At 43.8% G+C, this 20,275-nt stretch overlaps 1 long non-coding RNA gene across 1 annotated transcript; it reads right to left on the bottom strand.

The window, feature by feature from the left end:
- Nucleotides 1-14,201: 14,201 nt before the first annotated feature.
- Nucleotides 14,202-15,740, bottom strand: LOC116376696 (uncharacterized). Its single transcript, XR_004212130.1, has 2 exons — nucleotides 15,486-15,740; nucleotides 14,202-15,371 (listed from the first exon to the last, which is right to left on the bottom strand). It is a non-coding gene; the product is annotated as an uncharacterized LOC116376696 (long non-coding RNA).
- Between the last annotated feature and the right edge of the window lie 4,535 nt (nucleotides 15,741-20,275).

Below are 20,275 nucleotides of genomic sequence, written 5' to 3' on the forward strand. Positions count from 1 at the left end.
AACTACTGCAGCATAAATACTGGAGGCTGAGACAGGAGGGGTCAGGAGACACTGTGGCCCCATCCGAGGACACCCCCGGACAGGGCCAAACAGGAAGGATATAACCCCACCCACTTTGCCAAAGCACAGCCCCCACACCACTAGAGGGATATCTTCAACCACCAACTTACCATAAGCAAGGGGAACCACCAAGCAAGCGGCACTGTGTAGACCAAGGAGCTCTCCAAACAGGTCAGGGACAAAGTTGTAGAGAACAGATCAGGGTTGGGTTATAAAAAAATATCTGAATCTTTGAACATCCCACGGAGCACCATTAAATCCATTATAAAAATGGAAAGAATATGGCACCACAACAAACCTGCCAAGAGAGGGCCGCCCACCAAAACTCAGACCAGGCAAGGAGGGCATTAATCAGGGAGGCAACAAAGAGACCAAAGATAATCCTGAAGGAGCTGCAAAGCTCCACAGCGAAGATTGGAGTACCTGTTCATAGGACCACTTTAAGCTGTACACTCCACAGAGCTGGGCTTTACGGAAGAGTGGCCAGAAAAAAGCCATTGCTTAAAGAAAAAAATAAGCAAACACGTTTGGTGTTCGCCAAAAGGCATGTGAGAGACTCCCTAAACATATGGAAGAAGGTACTCTGGTCAGATGAGATTACAATCGAGCTTTTTGGATATGACGGAGCCGAGTTAATTGTTGTATAGAGAGAAGAGGAGAGGGCCTAGAACCGAGCCCTGGGGTACACCAGTAGTGAGGGTACGAGCAGCCTGCCAGGGAGGATGCAATCTAAGAGTGTGCAGAGCCTGAGATGCCCAGCCCTGAGAGAGTAGAAAGGGGGATCTGATGCTTCAGTGTCAAAAGCAGCGGATAGATCTAGGAGGATGAGAACCGAGGAGAGAGAGTCAGCTTTGGCAGTGTGGAGAGCCTCCATAACACAGAGAAGAGCAGTCTCAGTTGAGTGAACCGTCTTGAAGCCTGACTAGTTAGGGTCTAGAAGATTGTTCTGAGAGTAATAGAGAGAGAGAGATTTGGTCAGAGACAGCATGCTCAAGTGTTTGGGAAATAAAAGAAAGAAGAGATACCAATCTGTAGTCAGAGGGGTTGAGTGTTGATTTCTTGGGGAGGGGAACGACTCTGGACATTTTGAAGTCAGAGGGTATGCAGCCAGTGGCCAGGTACGAGTTGATGAGGGAAGTGAGGAATGGGAGAAAGTCTCCAGAGATGGTCTGGAGAAGAGAGGAAGGGGATGGGGTCAAGTGGGCAGGGAGACAGAAAAGGAAACAAAGTAGTGATCAGAGACCTGGAGGGGGTTTGCAGTGAGATTAGTAGGCAAACAGCCTCTAGAAAAAGATGAGGTCAATCATCTTGTGAGTGGGAGGGGCCTGGGAAGCAGTGAGGTCAAGCGTGTTGCCTGCCTTGTGAGTGGGAGGGGCCTGGGAAACAGTGAGGTCAAGCATGTTGCCTGTCTTGTGAGTGGGAGGGGCCTGGGAAACAGTGAGGTCAAAAGAGGCAAGGAGGGGAAAGGAAGAGTTGGAAAGAAATGAATCGAAGGCAGACATCGGGAGGTTGAAGTACAAAGAGCGGTGAGCACATAAGCCAAAGGTGGTAAGCTATCTACATATGAAACCTTCGGCACCCACAAATAGTGGGTGACAATTGGGTTGGGATTCAATGCTGTGATATAGGCAATAGGTGTTTCCAGAAAACACTGTTTATTCACAAAAAGCACCAATGAAACCAATGAAACTTAACAACACTGTTTATTCACAAAAAGCACCAATTGCACCAATGAAACTTAACAACAACAAAAAACACAATTTATACTCCTAGCAATAGCACTTCACACCACTAACATTGAGTGGCTGCTGCCAACACACTGACAATGACACTGACTCAACTCCAGCCACTTTAATAATGGGAATTGATGGGAAATGATGTAAATATATCACTAGCCACTTTAAACTAGCCACTTTAAACAATGCTACCTTATATAATGTTACTTCCCATTATTCACCCATTATTCATCTCATATGCATACGTATATACTGTACTCTATATCATCGACTGCATCCTTATGTAATACATGTATCACTAGCCACTTTAACTATGCCACTTTGTTTACATACTCATCTCATATGTATATACTGTACTCGATATCATCGACTGTATCTTGCCTATGCTGCTCTGTACCATCACTCATTCATATATCCTTATGTACATATTCTTTATCCCCTTACTCTGTGTATAAGACAGTAGTTTTGGAATTGTTAGTTAGATTACTTGTTGGTTATTACTGCATTGTCGGAACTAGAAGCACAAGCATTTTGCTACACTCGCATTAACATCTGCTAACCATGTGTATGCGACAAATAAAATTTGATTTGATTTCGATTTGATTTGATTCTTAAGCCTCCCTGTTGCTGACTTGTTGGCTTGTCCTGAAAGGTCTACATTATCCATCACAATCCAATGATGTGTCTGAAAATACAAGTGGTGCAGGCATTCTGTCAGTCTTACTTTGGGAAACATATATGACAATAGGCACATCAAATAACGGCAACCAACTAATTTTACTGTCAACTCAATAGATAAAACAAAGGTCTCAATGAAGCTGAAACTCAGTTTTTAGTTCATTTGTTCCCATGTTGGCAAAGTGATAGGCCTACTTCGCCTTGCATATGAGCATATGAGATGGTTTTCAGACATAGCTATAAAGCAAAGTGTAGGGCTCTATCTCTGGAAACAGTTGGCTTTTCCAAAAATTAGGTCAATAAGTATTTTAAAGGGGCAGTGCAGTCAAAAACGTGATTTTCCCCTGTGTTTTATATACTATACTTCTTAGTGCTGAGCGATTAATGCTTTTTGAGGTCGGTCGATTTCAGTTCGATTATTTCGAAAATGATAGTTTTTGATTTCAATTTCGATTATGCATTATGTGGGTTGAAACGACGTAACAACAACGAATAAATGTCCCATGATGATAGTGACTGCCCATTACTGCTTATTACTTTTTCACCATCATTTAGTCACATGACTTTTACTTTAATCAAATACTTCAGTTGTTTTGTATAACATCTGTTTTATTTGATGAAGTCGTTATCTCATCTCTATAGAGCTGCTAGCTTTTCTGTCTGACAAAATCACTATTTTAGTAAGGCATACTTTTAGGACTCCTGCATACCATCTACATATCACAGATGGTGTATTTTCATGTAGAGATACAGTGCCTGCCTTGCGAAAGTATTCGGCCCCCTTGAACTTTGCGACCTTTTGCCACATTTCAGGCTTCAAACATAAAGATATAAAACTGTATTTTTTTGTGAAGAATCAACAACAAGTGGGACACAATCATGAAGTGGAACGACATTTATTGGATATTTCAAACTTTTTTAAGAAATCAAAAACTGAAAAATTGGGCGTGCAAGATTATTCAGCCCCCTTAAGTTAATACTTTGTAGCGCCACCTTTTGCTGTGATTACAGCTGTAAGTCGCTTGGGGTATGTCTCTATCAGTTTTGCACATCGAGAGACTGACATTCTTTCCCATTCCTCCTTGCAAAACAGCTCGAGCTCAGTGAGGTTGGATGGAGAGCATTTGTGAACAGCAGTTTTCAGTTCTTTCCACAGATTCTCGATTGGATTCAGGTCTGGACTTTGACTTGGCCATTCTAACACCTGGATATGTTTATTTTTGAACCATTCCATTGTAGATTTTGCTTTATGTTTTGGATCATTGTCTTGTTGGAAGACAAATCTCCGTCCCAGTCTCAGGTCTTTTGCAGACTCCATCAGGTTTTCTTCCAGAATGGTCCTGTATTTGGCTCCATCCATCTTCCCATCAATTTTAACCATCTTCCCTGTCCCTGCTGAAGAAAAGCAGGCCCAAACCATGATGCTGCCACCACCATTGTCACGCCCTGGTCTAAGTATTTTGTGTTTTTCTTCATGTATTGGGTCAGGCCAGGGTGTGGCATGGGGTTTTTGTATTGTGGTGTGTTTTGTCTTGGGGTTTTGGTGTGTATGTATTGGGATTGTAGCTAGTGGGGTTATCTAGCAAAGTCTATGGCTGTCTGGAGTGGTTCTCAATCAGAGGCAGGTGTTTATCGTTGTCTCTGATTGGGAACCATATTTAGGCAGCCATATTCTTTGAGTTTGTTGTGGGTGATTGTCCTTAGTGTCCTCTGTGTCAGTTTGCACCAGTTTAGGCTGTTTCGGTTTTCACATTACGTTTATTGTTTTTTTGTAAAGTTCGTGTTTCGTTATTTAATAAACATGTATTGCAATAGCCACGCTGCATTTTGGTCCGACTATCCTTCACACAGAGAAAACCGTAACAGAATCACCCACCACCAACGGACCAAGCAGTGTGTCAACAGGCAGGAGCAGCCCAAAGAGGAGATGCGCAATAAGGATTTCTGGACATGGGAGGAAATCCTAAACGGAGAAGGACCCTGGGCTCAGCCTGGAGAATATCGCCGCCCCAAAGAAGAACTGGAGGCGACGAAAGCGGGGAGGCGCCGGTATGAGGAGGCAGCACGGGAGAGTCAGGGAGAGTGTGGCAGTCAAGAGTCAGACCTGAGCCAACTCTCCCTGTTTATCGTGAGGAGCCAAGGAGGAGACCAGAACCAGAGCCGGTGTTGGAGGTGAGCGAAGCAGAGACTGTGAAGGAGTTAATGGGGAAATTGGAGGAGAGAGAAATGAGGGAGTTGCTGTGTTGGTGCTTTTTGCATGGAATTCACCCGACGGAACGTGTCAGGGATTTGATGGCACCTGGGTTAGCGCTCCATACTCGTCCTGAGGTGCGTGTTAGTCGGCTGGTGAAGTTGGTGCCAGCCTCACGCACCAGGCCTCCTGTGCACATCCCTAGCCTTGCACGTCCTGTGCCAGCACTGCTCTCAAGATCTCCAGTACGCCTTCACGGTCTAGCCCATCCTGTGCCACCTCCACACTCCAGCCCTCTGGTAGCAGCTCCCCGCACCAGGCTTCCTGTGCGTGTTCTCGGTTCAGTACCACCAGTACCAGCACCACGCATCAGGCCTACAGTGCGCCTCGCCTCTCCAGCTCTGCCAGAGCCTTCCTCCTTTACAGCGCTGCTGGATTCTCCCGCCTGTTTAGTGCAGCCAGAGCCTTCGTCCTCTCCTGCGCTGCCGGAGTCTCCCGCCTGTTCAGCGCTGCCAGAGCCTTCCTCCTCTACAGCGCTGCTGGATTCTCCCGCCTGTTTAGCGCAGCCAGAGCCTTCCTCCTCTCCTGCGCTGCCGGAGTCTCCCGCCTGTTCAGCGCAGCCAGAACTGCCAGTCGGCCAGGATCCGCCAGTCAGCCAGACTCTTCCAGTCTGCATGGAGCAGCCAGAGCTGTCAGTCTGCATGGAGCAGCCAGAGCTGTCAGTCTGCATGGAGCAGCCAGAGCTGTCAGTCTGCATGGAGCAGCCAGAGCTGTCAGTCTGCATGGAGCAGCCAGAGATGCCAGTCTGCATGGAGCAGCCAGAGCTGTCAGTCTGCATGGAGCAGCCAGAGCTGTCCGTCTGCATGGAGCAGCCAGAGCTGCCAGTCTGTAAGGAGCTGCCAGTCTGCACGGAGCTGTCAGTCTGCAAGGAGCTGTCAGTCTGCAAGGAGCTGCCAGTCTGTAAGGAGCTGCCAGTCTGCACGGAGCCGCCAGAGCTGCCAGTCTGTAAGAAGCCGCAAGAGCTGTCAGCCTACATGGAGCAGCCAGAGCCGCCAGTCAGCATGGAGCAGCCAGAGCCGCCAGTCAGCATGGAGCAGCCAGATCTTTCAGTCTGCCAGGATCCGCCAGTCAGCCAGACTCTTCCAGATCCGCCAGTCAGCCAGACTCTTCCAGATCCGCCAGTCAGCCAGACTCTTCCAGATCCGCCAGTCAGCCAGACATTTCCAGATCTGACAGTCAGCCAGACTCTTCCAGATCTGACAGTCAGCCAGACTCTTCCAGATCTGCCAGACTCTTCCAGATCTGCCAGTCAGCCAGACTCTTCCAGATCCGCCAGTCAACCAGACTCTTCCAGATCCGCCAGTCAACCAGACTCTTCCAGATCCGCCAGTCAACCAGACTCTTCCAGATCCGCCAGTCAGCCGGGATCTGCCAGAACTGCCAGTAGGCCAAGATCTGCCAGACAGGATTGTTTTTTTGTAATGTTCGTGTTTCGTTATTTAATAAACATGGATTGCAATAGCCACGCTGCATTTTGGTCCGACTATCCTTCACACAGAGAAAACCGTAACAACCATGTTTGACAGTGGGGATAGTGTGTTCAGGGTGATGAGCTGTGTTGCTTTTACGCCAAACATAACGTTTTGCATTGTTGCCAAAAAGTTCAATTTTGGTTTCATCTGACCAGAGCACCTTCTTCCAAATGTTTGGTGTGTCTCCCAGGTGGCTTGTGGCAAACTTTAAACGACACTTTTTATGGATATCTTTAAGAAATGGCTTTCTTCTTGCCACTCTTCCATAAAGGCCAGATTTGTGCAATATACGACTGATTGTTGTCCTATGGACAGAGTCTCCCACCTCAGCTGTAGATCTCTGCAGTTCATCAAGAGTGATCATGGGCCTCTTGGCTGCATCTCTGATCAGTCTTCTCCTTGGATGAGCTGAAAGTTTAGAGGGACGGCCAGGTCTTGGTAGATTTGCAGTGGTCTGATACTCCTTCCATTTCAATATTATCGCTTGCACAGTGCTCCTTGGGATGTTTAAAGCTTGGGAAATCTTTTTGTATCCAAATTCGGCTTTAAACTTCTTCACAACAGTATCTCGGACCTGCCTGGTGTGTTCCTTGTTCTTCATGATGCTCTCTGTGCTTTTAACGGACCTCTGAGACTATCACAGTGCAGGTGCATTTATACGGAGACTTGATTACACACAGGTGGATTGTGTTTATCATCATTAGTCATTTAGGTCAACATTGGATCATTCAGAGATCCTCACTGAACTTCTGGAGAGAGTTTGCTGCACTGAAAGTAAAGGGGCTGAATAATTTTGCACGCCCAATTTTTCAGTTTTTGATTTGTTAAAAAAGTTTGAAATATCCAATAAATGTCGTTCCACTTCATGATTGTGTCCCACTTGTTGTTGATTCTTCACAAAAAAATACAGTTTTATATCTTTATGTTTGAAGCCTGAAATGTGGCAAAAGGTCGCAAAGTTCAAGGGGGCCGAATACCTTCGCAAGGCACTGTACCTTGGGAAGCAACTGCTCTCTATATCCCCTCACAATCGCACATTCTTTGGTCTCTTCCATAGTAGGAATAAAAGAAACACACATTGTAGTCATTGTAGTTAATTACTGCGTTTTCTGCTCTAAACTATGTAGAATATTGGCCTGTTGGAAACTACATCTCCCTACCACATCACACACTTTGGGTTTGATCTGATTGATCTCTAGAGAAACGGCGCAATGTGCGCATAGAGCTCACAGAAAAAAAACTGAACGAAATGGAAAATTGAACCAATGTCAGTCAAAAATAACCGACATTTCAGTTAATCACTAGGCATTAATATTTCCACACTATGCGGTTAGAATAATACTGTGACATTTTCAAAATAATGATAATACCCTTTTAATGTGGTCTGAAAGACCACCTGAAATGTCAGCTAATTTTGTATGGGTGGAGATTTGGCCTGCCTGGTGACATCGCCAGGTGGCAAATTACACAATAGACCAACAAGAAAGTGAGTTCCAAACCTCTCTGCTATTAACAGCTTGTCAGCTTTCCCCTCCCCACTCAGACCTAACAAAATTGTTACTTCAGAAATGTTTTTGTATTTTTGTTTATTTTTGACCATTGTTTTAAATTACAATCACAGTAGCTAGATTTCCATCCAATTGGCAAGATTTTCATGTGAATATTCAAAAATCTGAAAAACAATGTGGACATTTTCCCCCAAGAAATTAGTTTTGTTAATGTTCTGTTAACAAACTATAGTTTGCATGACACAAGTACATTTTCCAACAATTGATTATAGACAGATTATTTCACATATAATTCACTGTATCACAATTCCAGTTGGTCAGAAGTTTACATACACTAAGTTGACTGTGCCTTTAAACAGCTTGGAAAATGCCAGAAAATGATGTCATGGCTTTAGAAGCTTCTGATTGACATAATTTGAGTCAATTGGAGGTGTGCCTGTGGATGTATTTCAAGGCCTACCTTCAAACTCAGTGCCTCTTTGCTTGACATCATGGGAAAATCAAAAGAAATCAACCAAGACATCAGAAAATTTTTTGTAGACCTCCACAAGTCTGGTTCATCCTTGGGAGCAATTTCAAAATGCCTCAAGTTACCACGTTCATATGTACAAACAATAGTAGGCAAGTATAACCACCATGGGACCATGCAGCATTCATACCGCTCAGGAAGAAGACTCCTTCTGTCTCCTAGAGATGAACGTACTTTGGTGTGAAAAGTGCAAAGAAATCCCAGAACAACAGCAAAGGACCTTGTGAAGATGCTGGAGGAAACAGGTACAAAATTATCTATATCCACATTAAAACGATTCCTATATCGAATCAGCAAGGAAGAAGCCACTGCTCCAAAACCGCCATAAAAAAACCAGACTACGGTTTGCAACTGCACATGGGGACAAAGATCGTACTTTTTGGAGAAATGTCCTCTGGTCTGATGAAACAAAAATAGAACTGTTTGGCCATAATTATTTTTTCAATTTTACTAGGCAAGTCAGTTAAGAACAAATTCTTATTTTCAATGACGGCCTAGGAACAGTGGGTTAACTGCCTGTTCAGAACGACAGATTTGTACCTTGACAGCTCAGGGATTCGAACTTGCAACCTTTCGGTTACTAGTCCAACGCTCTAACAACTAGGCTACCCTGCCGCCCCTAATGACCATCACTATGTTTGGAGGAAAAAGGGGGAGGCTTGCAAGCAAAAGAACACCATCCCAACCGTGAAGCACGAGGGTGGCAGCATCATGTGGGGGTGCTTTGCTGCAGGAGGGACTGGAGCACTTCACAAAATATCTGGCATCATGAGGGAGGAAAATTATGTGGATATATTGAAGCAACATCTCAAGCCATTGGTCAGGATGTTAAAGCTTGGTCGCAAATGGGTCTTCCAAATGGACAATGACCCCAAGCATACTTCCAAATTGGCTGAAAATGACTTAAGGACAACAAAGTCAAGGTATTGGAGTGGCCATCACAAAGCCCTGACTTCAATCCTATAGAACATTTGTGGGCAGAACTGAAAAAGCGTGTGCGAGCAAGGAGGCCTACAAATCTGACTCTGTTACACCAGCTCTGTCAGGAGGAATGGGCCAAAATTTACTCAACTTTATGTGGAAGACTACCCGAAACATTTGCCCCAAGTTAAACAATTTAAAGGCAATGCTACCAAATACTAATTGAGTGTATGTAAACTTCTGACCCACTGGGAATGTGATGAAAAAAATAAAAGCTGAAATAAATCATTCTCTCTACTATTTTTCTGACATTTCACATTCTAAAAATAAAGTGGTGATCCTAACTGACCTAAGACAGGGAATTTTTGCTAGGATTAAATGACAGGAACTGAGAAACTGAGTTTAAATGTATTTGGGTAAGGTGTCTGTAAACCTGACTTCAACTGTATAAGGAGCATCCAGACACTTACTTCACTTGATGCATTTATGGAATGCTTCTTCCAATTATTGATAAACATGCACCTGTTAAGAAACTGACTATTATAACTGTTAAGGCGCCATGGCTTGACGAGGAATTGAAAAATGGTATGTTTGAAAGCGATGGGGCAAAGGAAGTGGCTAATAAGTCTGACTTACTGCAAATTGATTATTTATATGACTAAACTCAACAAAAAGAATAATAAACTGTATTATGAAGCCAAGATCAATGATATGAATTATGGAAAAAGATATTTGGCGTAAGCAGGAAATGCCAACAACGATCATTGAGCCATCGTTCTCATGCACAAAAAAACGAATAATAACAGAAAACCATTGCAAGTTTGAATTTTGTAAAGGTAGTGTGGGAGAGGTGTGAAAATTACTGTTATCAATCAATAATGACAGACCTCCTGGCATTGACAACTTAGATGGAAAGGTACTGAGGATGGTAGCTGACTCTATAGCCACTCCTATCTGTCCTATCTTTAATCTGAGCGCAGAGGAAAGTCTCAGGCCTGGAGGGAAGCCAAAGTCATTCCGCTATCCAAGAATGGTAATGTGGCCTTTACTGGTTCTAACAGCAGACCTATCAGCTTGCTGCCAGCTCTTAGCAAACCTTTTTCATGTTTTTTTGTTTGAACAAATACAATGCTATTTCTCTGTAAACAAATTAGTAACAGACTTTCAGCATGCTCATGGAGAAGGGCACTCAACATGTACCGCACTGACACAAATGACTGATGATTAGTTTAAAGAAATAAGAAGATTGTGGGAGCTGTACTGTTAGATTTCAGTGCAGCCTTTGATATTTTCTCTGATTCTCTGGTTTGATAAAACCAAGATTGAACTATTTGGCCTGAAAGCATCACGTCTGGAGGAAACCTGGCACCACCCCTACAGGGAAGTATGATGGTGGCAGCTTCATGCTGTGGGGATGTTTTTCAGTGGCAGGTACTGGGAGACTAGTCAGGATCGAGCGAAAGATGTACAGAGAGATCCTTGATGAAAAACCTGATCCAAAGTGCTCATGACCTCAGACTGTGGGGGAAAGGTTCACCTTCCAACAGGACAACAACCCTAAGCACACAGCCAAGGCAACGCAGGAGCTGCTTCGGAACAGGTCTCTGAATTTCCTTGAGTGGCCCAGCCAGAGCCCGGACTTGAACCCAATCGAACATCTCCAGAGAGACCTGAAAATAGATGTGCAGCGACGCTCCCCATCCAACCTGACAGAGCTTGAGAGGATCTGCAGAGAAGAATGAGAAAAACTACCCAAATACAGGTGTGCAAAGCTTGTAAAATCATTCCCAATAAGACTTGTAATCGCTGTCATAGATGCTTCAGCAAAGTACTGAGTAAAGGGTCTGAATACTTAAGTCAATTTGATATCTGTTTTTTATTTTTAATACATTTGCACCAATTTCTAAAAACCTGTTTTTGCTTTGTCATTATGGGCTATTGTGTTTAGATTGATGAGGGAAAAAACAATTGAATCCATTTTAGAATAAGGCTGTAACAAATGTGGAAAAAGTCAAGGGGTCTGAATACTTTCTTAATGCACTGTACAGTCATGCAAATAAGAGCAAAGTAGCCACATTTGCATTTGTTCAAGCTGTTTTCTAGTAACATTTATTTGGACACATCCATTGCAATGAGCTAATGAGGCGCGATTTCGCTTGGCATAGAAAATGTACTCGCTCGTCGGGACACTGTTGTTCAGAGGAGCTAGCCAACAACATAACAAACACAATTACTTGAAACTGAAGCTGGAAAGACTGCAAACTATTTTCACTTTGTTAAATTTTCTTGTATATATCCATACAAATGATGCCAGCCTATTTCATGATTTCGAGTGGCTGAGAAACGCTGCCTGCCTGTCTGTCTCCCGACCTGTTCATTACTATGTGACAGCTGGAGATCGAATTTGAATATTGAAACAATGTTGCAAATGTCAGAGAGACAGGCCGCAAATTTTATTCAAATCTCAGCGGTTGAAAACTAAATGTTAGCCTAAAATAAATGTAAGATAATGTCTAGATGTTTTTTTTATAGTGGAGATCAAGTTTATAAAGTTCCTGGCTGGGCTGATGAGACAGTGGATTGCACAGTCAGATGGAACAGAGTAAATAGGCATTTTAGCGTCATATATTTAGCTGGTGGTAACTTGTGGAATAGACACCGGCTGGAATGCGGCTTTAACCAATCAACATTTGAGGAGAATGTGGCAACCTTCTCCTCACTTTCTCTTTTCCAGACAATCACATATGTCAAGCTCCTGTGACTACTGGAAATAAGTATCCATACATGTTTATCTCTGCACTGCACTCGGTCGCTCCCACTTCTCCTCACTTCTCTATGGCAGACGGCACTGTGTGCCTTTGCTCATCAGGGAGAGAAGAGAAAGAGAGGCCCCACGTTTAAATGAAAAACAGTACTGCTGAGTGTGTGGCCTATTAATAAAGTGCATCTTTATCCGGTCAGGAAAGACCAATAAATGGCTGCCCCCTCAAAGCTCTTAATCGTCCAATTAGTCTTAGAGCGGTCGCAGCCCAACCCCTTCTCTCAGGGCCCGGGCTGAATCCATCAACCACATTCAATATGCACGTGTACACTTTCTCTCTTCACTTCACTCAGATAGGCACATGAGAATGAAGCCATTTGTGCAGGGAGTTGGCTATCGGTATGATCAGCAGACTCAGTCCTCTGTGAGGTAAAGACAACACACAAGTGCTTCGGGGGAGTCTGCATGCTAATCTGTGAGTGGCGTTTGACCTAGGCTTATTCCCCTAGTCCCCCCCCCCCTCCCGTATCTCAGCCCCTTTCTCTGTACACTATGTTCTCTGTTATTTCAGTAGCTTAAAACCTCATTTCAGACACAATTAGCCTTTAGCCTGTGTAGAATTTTGCTCCGTGTGGTGTTTTTCTTTCTTTTTCTTTTTTTGTGCAAATTCCTAATTTCACTTTGCTGATAGAGATCGTTGTTGGAGAAAGAAAATGAATTATCTGGAGAAAACACATTACAGGCCCTAAACACCTCCAATTAAGGGGTAAGTAGGATAAATGTAACCACATGTAACATATGGATTTGCATCCCAATATAAAGTTACACCTCACTTTTCTATTTTTCGAGTTATGACATAAAACTGATCAGAAATCCGTAGAAGGCTGAAGAATGCCGAAGTCATGCCGGGAAAAAACATTTGCGGGGTGTGACGTCATATGGAGGACCCGGTAAGCCAGCTAATTTCCTATAATGTAAAATTCGACAGAAATATCTTCAAATGTATCATTTCAAATTAAACCAAATCGCATGCACTCATGACTACTGGTTTCAATTACATTTTCAGCCAATTTACAAGCAAATACTTTATGAATATATTGTTACAAATCAGCTTGCAAGATTGCTAGCCAACTAGCCTGCTAATGTTAGCCATACCAGCCTGCTAACGTTACGTTAGCACTTCAAGAGTCAGCCAGTTGCTATCAATACTTAGCTTACAGCTACATTAAAGTAAAGCAAAGTTTAAAAAAATATATATATAACCACATCTATCCAGTTATCAAATAATGTTATATGCAGTTAACATGATCTTTGCCAGCAAACTAGCTAGCCAGTTAACGTGAACTATTTTAATCAGCCAGCTAGCCTAGCCAGCTAATTTTACAACAAAAAAGACCAGCAAGCACGGGCAGGGGCCCATCATGGTAAGGACTGTACGCAGAGCTACCAAACAAAGCGAGTGCCAGGGAGAGAGGCACTTCCGATGTGAGAAGCCTAGCTAGCTATTTTAGCCAGCTAACTAGCCTTGCCAGCTAGCGTATCACTGCAGAGGAAACATCCACCAGATAATAAATGTCAATCTCAGACAAAAGCAGCATCTCCGAGCAGAGCAGGAACTCTGTCTCCCCTGAGCCTGACCTGTTTGGAGAATCTGATAAAGATGAGGTGGTGGTAACAGAGCAGGCAGCTGAGGCAGGGATCAGATTTCTGTTTCGATTTGAGCCCAAAGCAAGGCACCGAGAGCGTGCTGGGATTGAACTTGTAGTGCAGGATGCGGCTCCACGTGTGGGGAATGTTGATTGGTAATATGGCTAGCTAGTTTGCTACTGAGAATACACCCTATAATGTCACTTCCTTCGTAACTATGTCTTGAACCATATCACAATAACTTGTTGTAGGTGCTCGTGCAGCAGGTGTATTCCCATGCCATTAGTCTGTGTGCTGTCAGGAATACCTGCAGACAACGTCCATGATGACAGAGGATGGGGTGGGTTGTGTAACTCAACATTCTGGCTTCCCCACTGTCTGCCTGAATGTCAGTGTGCTGCGCACGGCCTACAAAAGTGGTTACAAACGTTTTTTTTTGGTTACTGTACCACCAACTGAATTTTGCTCGACCCTGTGTACCCCTAAAGTACCCCCAGTGGTGGAAAAAGTACTTGATTGTTATACTTGAGTAAAAGCAAGAAAATTACTCAGGTAAAAGTGAAAGTCACCCAGTAAAATACTCCTTGAGTAAGAGTCTAAAAGTATCTGGTTTAAAAAGTACAGTGGTGGAAAAATGACTAAATGATCATACTTTAATAATACAAAAAGTTAAAGTTTATGCTATACATAAAGAAAATGTAAAACATTTTTTATTAAGGGACAGAGAAGGGCACACTCCCACACTCAGACATGATTTCCAAACGCAGTATTTGTGTTAAGTGAGTCTGCCAGATCAGAGGCAGTAGGGATAACAATCATTTACATTGATAGGTGCCTGTATTGGACCATTTTGCTGTCCCTCCTGAGGATTTGAAATGTATCAAGTACTTTTGGGTGTCAGGGAAAAAAGTTCATAATGGCATAAAATAGTGGCATAAAAGTTGTCAAAAATATAAATACTCAAGTAAAGTACAGATACCCCAAAAAACTATATGCCCAGAATGCCAATAAAGTTCATAGTCAACACGAGCTAGTTAATCTACGAATAGAATCCTTACAAATCGAATATAATAATAAAATCTAATTATGTTACAGCACTCCCCCTGCCAATAGTAAAAACATTTCCCCTGTCTTTTTAGAAAGTTCAGATACAATTGCCTACAGACAGTTCCACAGCTGGAAGTGGAGATATCTGGGGCAGTACAACCATGTGCCAATTCCAGCGTGTGAAGTCAATGGGATAAGAAATAGGTTCCCAAATGAGGAGAACATGCCCTACATGGGATTCATGTCACCATAAAAATAATTCAAACATGTTTTTACTTTTTCATTAGCGGTTATTAAAACATACACAGTGTACAAAACATTAAGAGCACCTGCGCTAGACAGACTGACTAGGTGAATCCAGTTGAAAGCTATCATACATTATTGATGTAACTTGTAAAATCTACTTCAATCAGTGTAGATGAAGGGGAGGATGCAGGTAAAAAAAAAAAAAACTCTTATGGCTCCAACCCTTCAATTTTCAATTTTCATCTAAAATGACATACTCAAATCTAACTGCCTGTAGCTCAGGACCTGAAGCAAGGATATTCTTGATACCATTTGAAAGGAAACACTTTGAAGTTTGTGGAAATGTAAAATTAATGTAGGTGAATACAACACATTAGATCTGGTAAAAGATAATACAAAGAAAATAAATGTTGAGTGATGAGGGTTTCAACCACAAGCGAAGATCTGTCAACGAACTGCTTATTCCTCTTCAACCCCTCCAGCTCACTCCATGTGCCGCTCTTCACTTCATTGCTCTAAGATAAACAAAAAAACAAATACACGTCAGTGCAATTAAGCAAATCAGATTTGACAAATCAATAGAGCAAATTGTTGAACGACTTTACAGTATAAGAGAAATTGTTCTTTACCTGAACAATTTCTATGTTCCAAATCGTGTTGATTCTCTGTTCGACAGCAGGGAACGTCCCAAACCTTGCAGAGTGCCTGGGACTATCACTCCTTCGATCTGCTGCCAAGACCAGATCTCCACCCACTTCCTGGAGGGTTTTTGATGGCGCCACTCTGCTTGACATCCCATATCTTGAGGACTGCTGACTCAAGGTGACGGAAGAATGTGCTGCGGTGAATGGTGGCCACTCCCATCTTGTCGAGCATTCAGAGGACTTTGGTCGGCATACAACCTCAAATCATACCAAACTTTATTTTGCCACATGCGCCGAATACAACTGTAGACTTTATTGTGAAATGCTTACTTACAAGCCCTTAACCAACAGTGCAGTTCAAGAAGAAGAAAATATTTACCAAGTAGGCTAAAATAAAAAGTAAGAATAAAAAGTAACAATAAGAATAACAAAAACGAGGCTATATACAGGGGGCACCGGTACCGAGTTAGTGTGCAGTGGTACAGACTAGTTGAGGTAATTTGTACATGTAGGTGGGGGACAAGTGCCTATGCATAGCTAACAAACAATCAGCGAGTAGCAGAAGTGTACAAAAGGGAGTGGGGGGGTCAATGTAAATTGTCCGGTGGCAATTTTTATGAATTGTTCAGCAGTCTAATGGCTTGGAGGTAGAAGTTGTTGAGGAGCCTTTTGGTACCTAGACTTGGCGCTCCAGTACCGCTAGCCATGAGGTAGCAGAGAAAACAGTCTATAACTTGGGTGACTGGAGTCTGACAATTTTATGGTCTTTCCTCTGACACCGACTATCACATAGGTCCTGGATGGCAGGAAGCTTGGCCCCAGTGATGTACTGGGCTGATCACACCACCCTCTGTAGCGCCTTACGGTCAGATGCCGAGCAGTTGCCATACCAGGCGGTGATGCAACCGGTCAGGATGCTCTCAATGGTGCAGCTGTAGAACCTTTTGAGGATCTGGGGACCCATGCCAAATCTTATCAGTCTCCTGAGGGGGGAAAAGCTTTTGTTGTGCCCTCTTCATAACTGTCTTGGTATGTTTGGACCAGGAAAGTTTGTTGGTGATGTGGACACCGAGGAACTTGAAACTCTCGACCCGCTCCACTACAGCCCCGTCGATGTTAATGGGGGCCTGTTCAGCCCACCTTTTCCTGTAGTCCAAGATCAGCTCCTTTGTCTTGCTCACATTGAGGGAGAGGTTGTTGTCCTGGCACCACACTGCCAGTTCTCTGACCTCCTCCCTATAGGCTGTCTCATTGTTATCGGTGATGTCAGGAAGTCCAGGATCCAGTTGCAGAGGAAGGTGTTTAGTCCCAGAATCTTTAGCTTAGTGATAAGCTTTGAGGGCCCTATGGTGTTGAACGCTGAACTGTAGTCAATGAACAGCATTCTCACATAGGTGTTCCTTTTGTCCAGGTGAGAAAGGGCAGTGTGGAGTGCGATTGAGATTGTGGCATCTGTGGATCTGTTGGCAAGGTATGCGAATTGGAGTGGGTCTAGGGTGTCCGGGAGGATAATGCTGGTCATGGCTCACATCAACCTTTCAAAGCACTTCATGGCTACTGACGAGAGTGCCATGGGGCGGTAATTATTTAGGCAGGTTACCTTCCCTTCCTTGGGCACAGAGACTATGGTGGTCTGCTTGAAACATGTAGGTATTACAGACTCGGTCAGGGAGAGTTTGAAAATGTCAGTGAAGACACTTGACAGTTGGTCCGTGTATGCTTTGAGTACACGTCCTGGTAATCCTTCTGGCCCAGCGGTTTTGTGAATGATGACCTGTTTAAAGGTTTTGTTCACATCGGCTACCGAGAGCGTTATCACACAGTCATATGGAACAGCTGGTGCTCGCCGGTGTAGTAGGATTCAATCTTAATCCTGTATTGACGCTTTGCTTGATTGATGGTTCGTCTGAGGGCATAGCGGGATTTCTTATAAGCATCCGGATTAGCGGCAGCTCTAGCCTTTAGCTCAATGCAAATGTTGCCTGTAATCCATGGCTTCTGGTTGGGATATGTACGTACAGTCACTGCGGGGACGACGGCATCAATGCACTTATTGATGAAGCCGATGACTGAGGTGGTGTATTCCTCAATGCCATTGGATGAATCCCAGAACATATTCCAGTCTGTGCTAGCAAAACAGTCCTGTAGTGTAGCATCTGCGTCATCTGACCACTTCCGTAATGAGCGAGTCACTGGTACTTCCTGCTTTAGGTTTTGCTTGTAAGCAGGAATCAGGAGGATATAATTATGGTTAGATTTGCCAAATGGAGGGCGGGGAAGAGCTTTGTATGCATATCTGTGTGTGGAGTGGTCTAGGATTTTTTTCCCCCTTGTTGCACATGACATGCTGGTAAAAATTTAGTAAAACTGATTAGTTTGCCTGCATTAAAGTCCACGGCCGCTAGGAGCGCCGCTTCAGGGTGAGCATGTTCTTCTTTGCTTATAGCCTTATAGAGTTGGTTTGGAGCGGTCTTCGTGCCAGCTCCCTTTTGTGGTGGTTAATAGACGGCTACGAAGAATACAAATGAGAACTCTTGGTAGATAATGTGGTCTGCAGCTTATCATAAGGTACTCTACCTCAGGTGAGCAATACCTCGAGACTTCTTTAATATTAGACATCGCGCACCAGCTGTTATTGACAAAAAGACACACCCCCAACCCTCGTCTTACCAGAGGTAGCATCTCTGTTCTGCCTGGTGCATGGAAAATTCCGCTAGCTCTATATTGTTTGAATCTTCATTCAGCCACATCTCGGCGAAACATAAGGTGTTAGAGTTTATAATGTCCCGTTGGTAGGATCATCTTAATAGTAGGTCATCAATTTTATTTTCCAATGATTGCACGTTAGCAAGAAGAATGGAAGGCATTTGGCGTTTACTCGCTCGCCTCCGGATTCTCAGAAGGATCCCCGATCTGCATCCCCTTTTCCAGCATCTTTTCTTCATACAAAAGGCATGGATCTGGGCCTTTTCCAGTGAAAGCAGGATATATATCCTTCTCGTCAGACTTGTTAAAGGAAAAAAGTTTCTTCCAGTCCGCGGTGAGTAATCGCTTTTCTGATGTCCAGAAGTTATTTTCGGTCATAAGAGATGGTAGCAGCAACATTATGTACAAAATACAAATAGTCCAGGTAGCCATTTGATTAGCTGTTCAGGAGTCTTATGGCTTAGGGGTAAAAGCTGTTGAGTAGCCATTTGGTCCTAGACTTGGTGCTCCGGTATCGCTTGCCATGCGGTAGTCGAGAGTACTGTTTATGACTGGGGTGGCTGGGGTCTTTGACAATTTTTAGGGCCTTCCTCTGACACCGCCTGGTGTAGAGGTCCTGGATGGCAGGCAGCTTTGCCCCAGTGATGTACTGGGCCATACGCACTACCCTCTGTAGTGCCTTGCAGTCAGAGGCTGAGCAGTTGCCGTACCAGGCAGTAATGCAACCAGTCAGGATGCTCTCGATGTTGCAGCTGTAGAACCTTTTGAGGATCTGAGGACCCATGCCAAACCTGACACCAAAATGGCAGCAGAAAGCAGATTGCCTGCTGGCACCCTGCCGATTATAGGTTAGCCGAACCATTTCCTCACATGGTTGCACGACCTGCAGATCTGCGTGACGTTGAGCACTGTTCCTCTGGCTGTTGATGTAGTCTCTGGACTCTCTCCACCACACCCAACACAGAATTGGAGAAGCTTCATAGGTTGGGACTGGAACACAATAAACATATTTTCCTCATTCAGACTGGCTGAAGCCTCAGGCAAAAGCCAAGAGGGGAAAAAAAATTCTTAGGCCTTGTTAATGTCAATGGAAGATGAGCATAAAGGTTGGAGTTGTGCATGTGTATCTAAACTTCGGGTTTGAAATGATATTTTCAAAGGTCTAGTTTGTGACCAACGCTGAATGTGATGAGAGCTTGGCGTAGACTCAGCGTTTGAGTTTCGCGTTTGTAACCAAGAACCAGACACAATGTCACCTCCACGGCTTCCCAACATCGAGCTTTGCACTATGTGCCGTTTTAGTGTTCTCGACCCCAATATGCATCGCCCTTTTTGGAGTTTTATAGTGTTTTCGGTCCTGAAGTGAAACAGAAACCTTGATTGTATGTCCTTTTATACTAGAGCGTCTGAGAGTCTTGATCAACACTGCTGTGTTCAGTCCCTCTAAGCCCAGTGTGTCTCAGCTCCCCCATATCATAATATATGCAGAGATGGAGGAGTGGACTCACATAATTGCAGCACTGGGGATTAGCACGCACTAAGAACTCAGGCACCTGAAGGTGGAGACACCAAGACGCCCGCCATCATAGATGAAGAGGGGAAACCAGGCCAACCAGGAACAGAAAGCCCCCCTGACAACAATATTTGACTGTCATAATATTTGTTCCAGCTCGAGATTATTAAAACTCAATCCCTTATTCTGACTGCATGCAATCCTCTCCAATGTCAATTACTACTAGATAGTTGTGATTGTGTTCAATATTTGTTCTGATTGTGATCAATATTGAATAGTCTGGCTGATTGTGTTTAATAGGGAAATGCACTTCTGCTAGAGTCATAGATGCATCACTGTTTCACAGGCTACTGGCTAGTCTTGTAACTGGAACACAGTACAAGGTGCACATTTGCTTTATTGAATTATAGTTCCCTAATAACATGCTAGCATGTCTTCAATCAGGAATGAAAGCCCTGACACAAAACAAACATGGAATATGTGTACATATTTTACCGAACCCTACATATCCCCTTGAGGAAAGCCTCCATTTCCTGTGCTTTTCCTCTCAGCACTT

The sequence above is a fragment of the Oncorhynchus kisutch genome, linkage group LG13 (assembly GCF_002021735.2).
Source record: "Oncorhynchus kisutch isolate 150728-3 linkage group LG13, Okis_V2, whole genome shotgun sequence".
Taxonomy (NCBI): domain Eukaryota; kingdom Metazoa; phylum Chordata; class Actinopteri; order Salmoniformes; family Salmonidae; genus Oncorhynchus; species Oncorhynchus kisutch.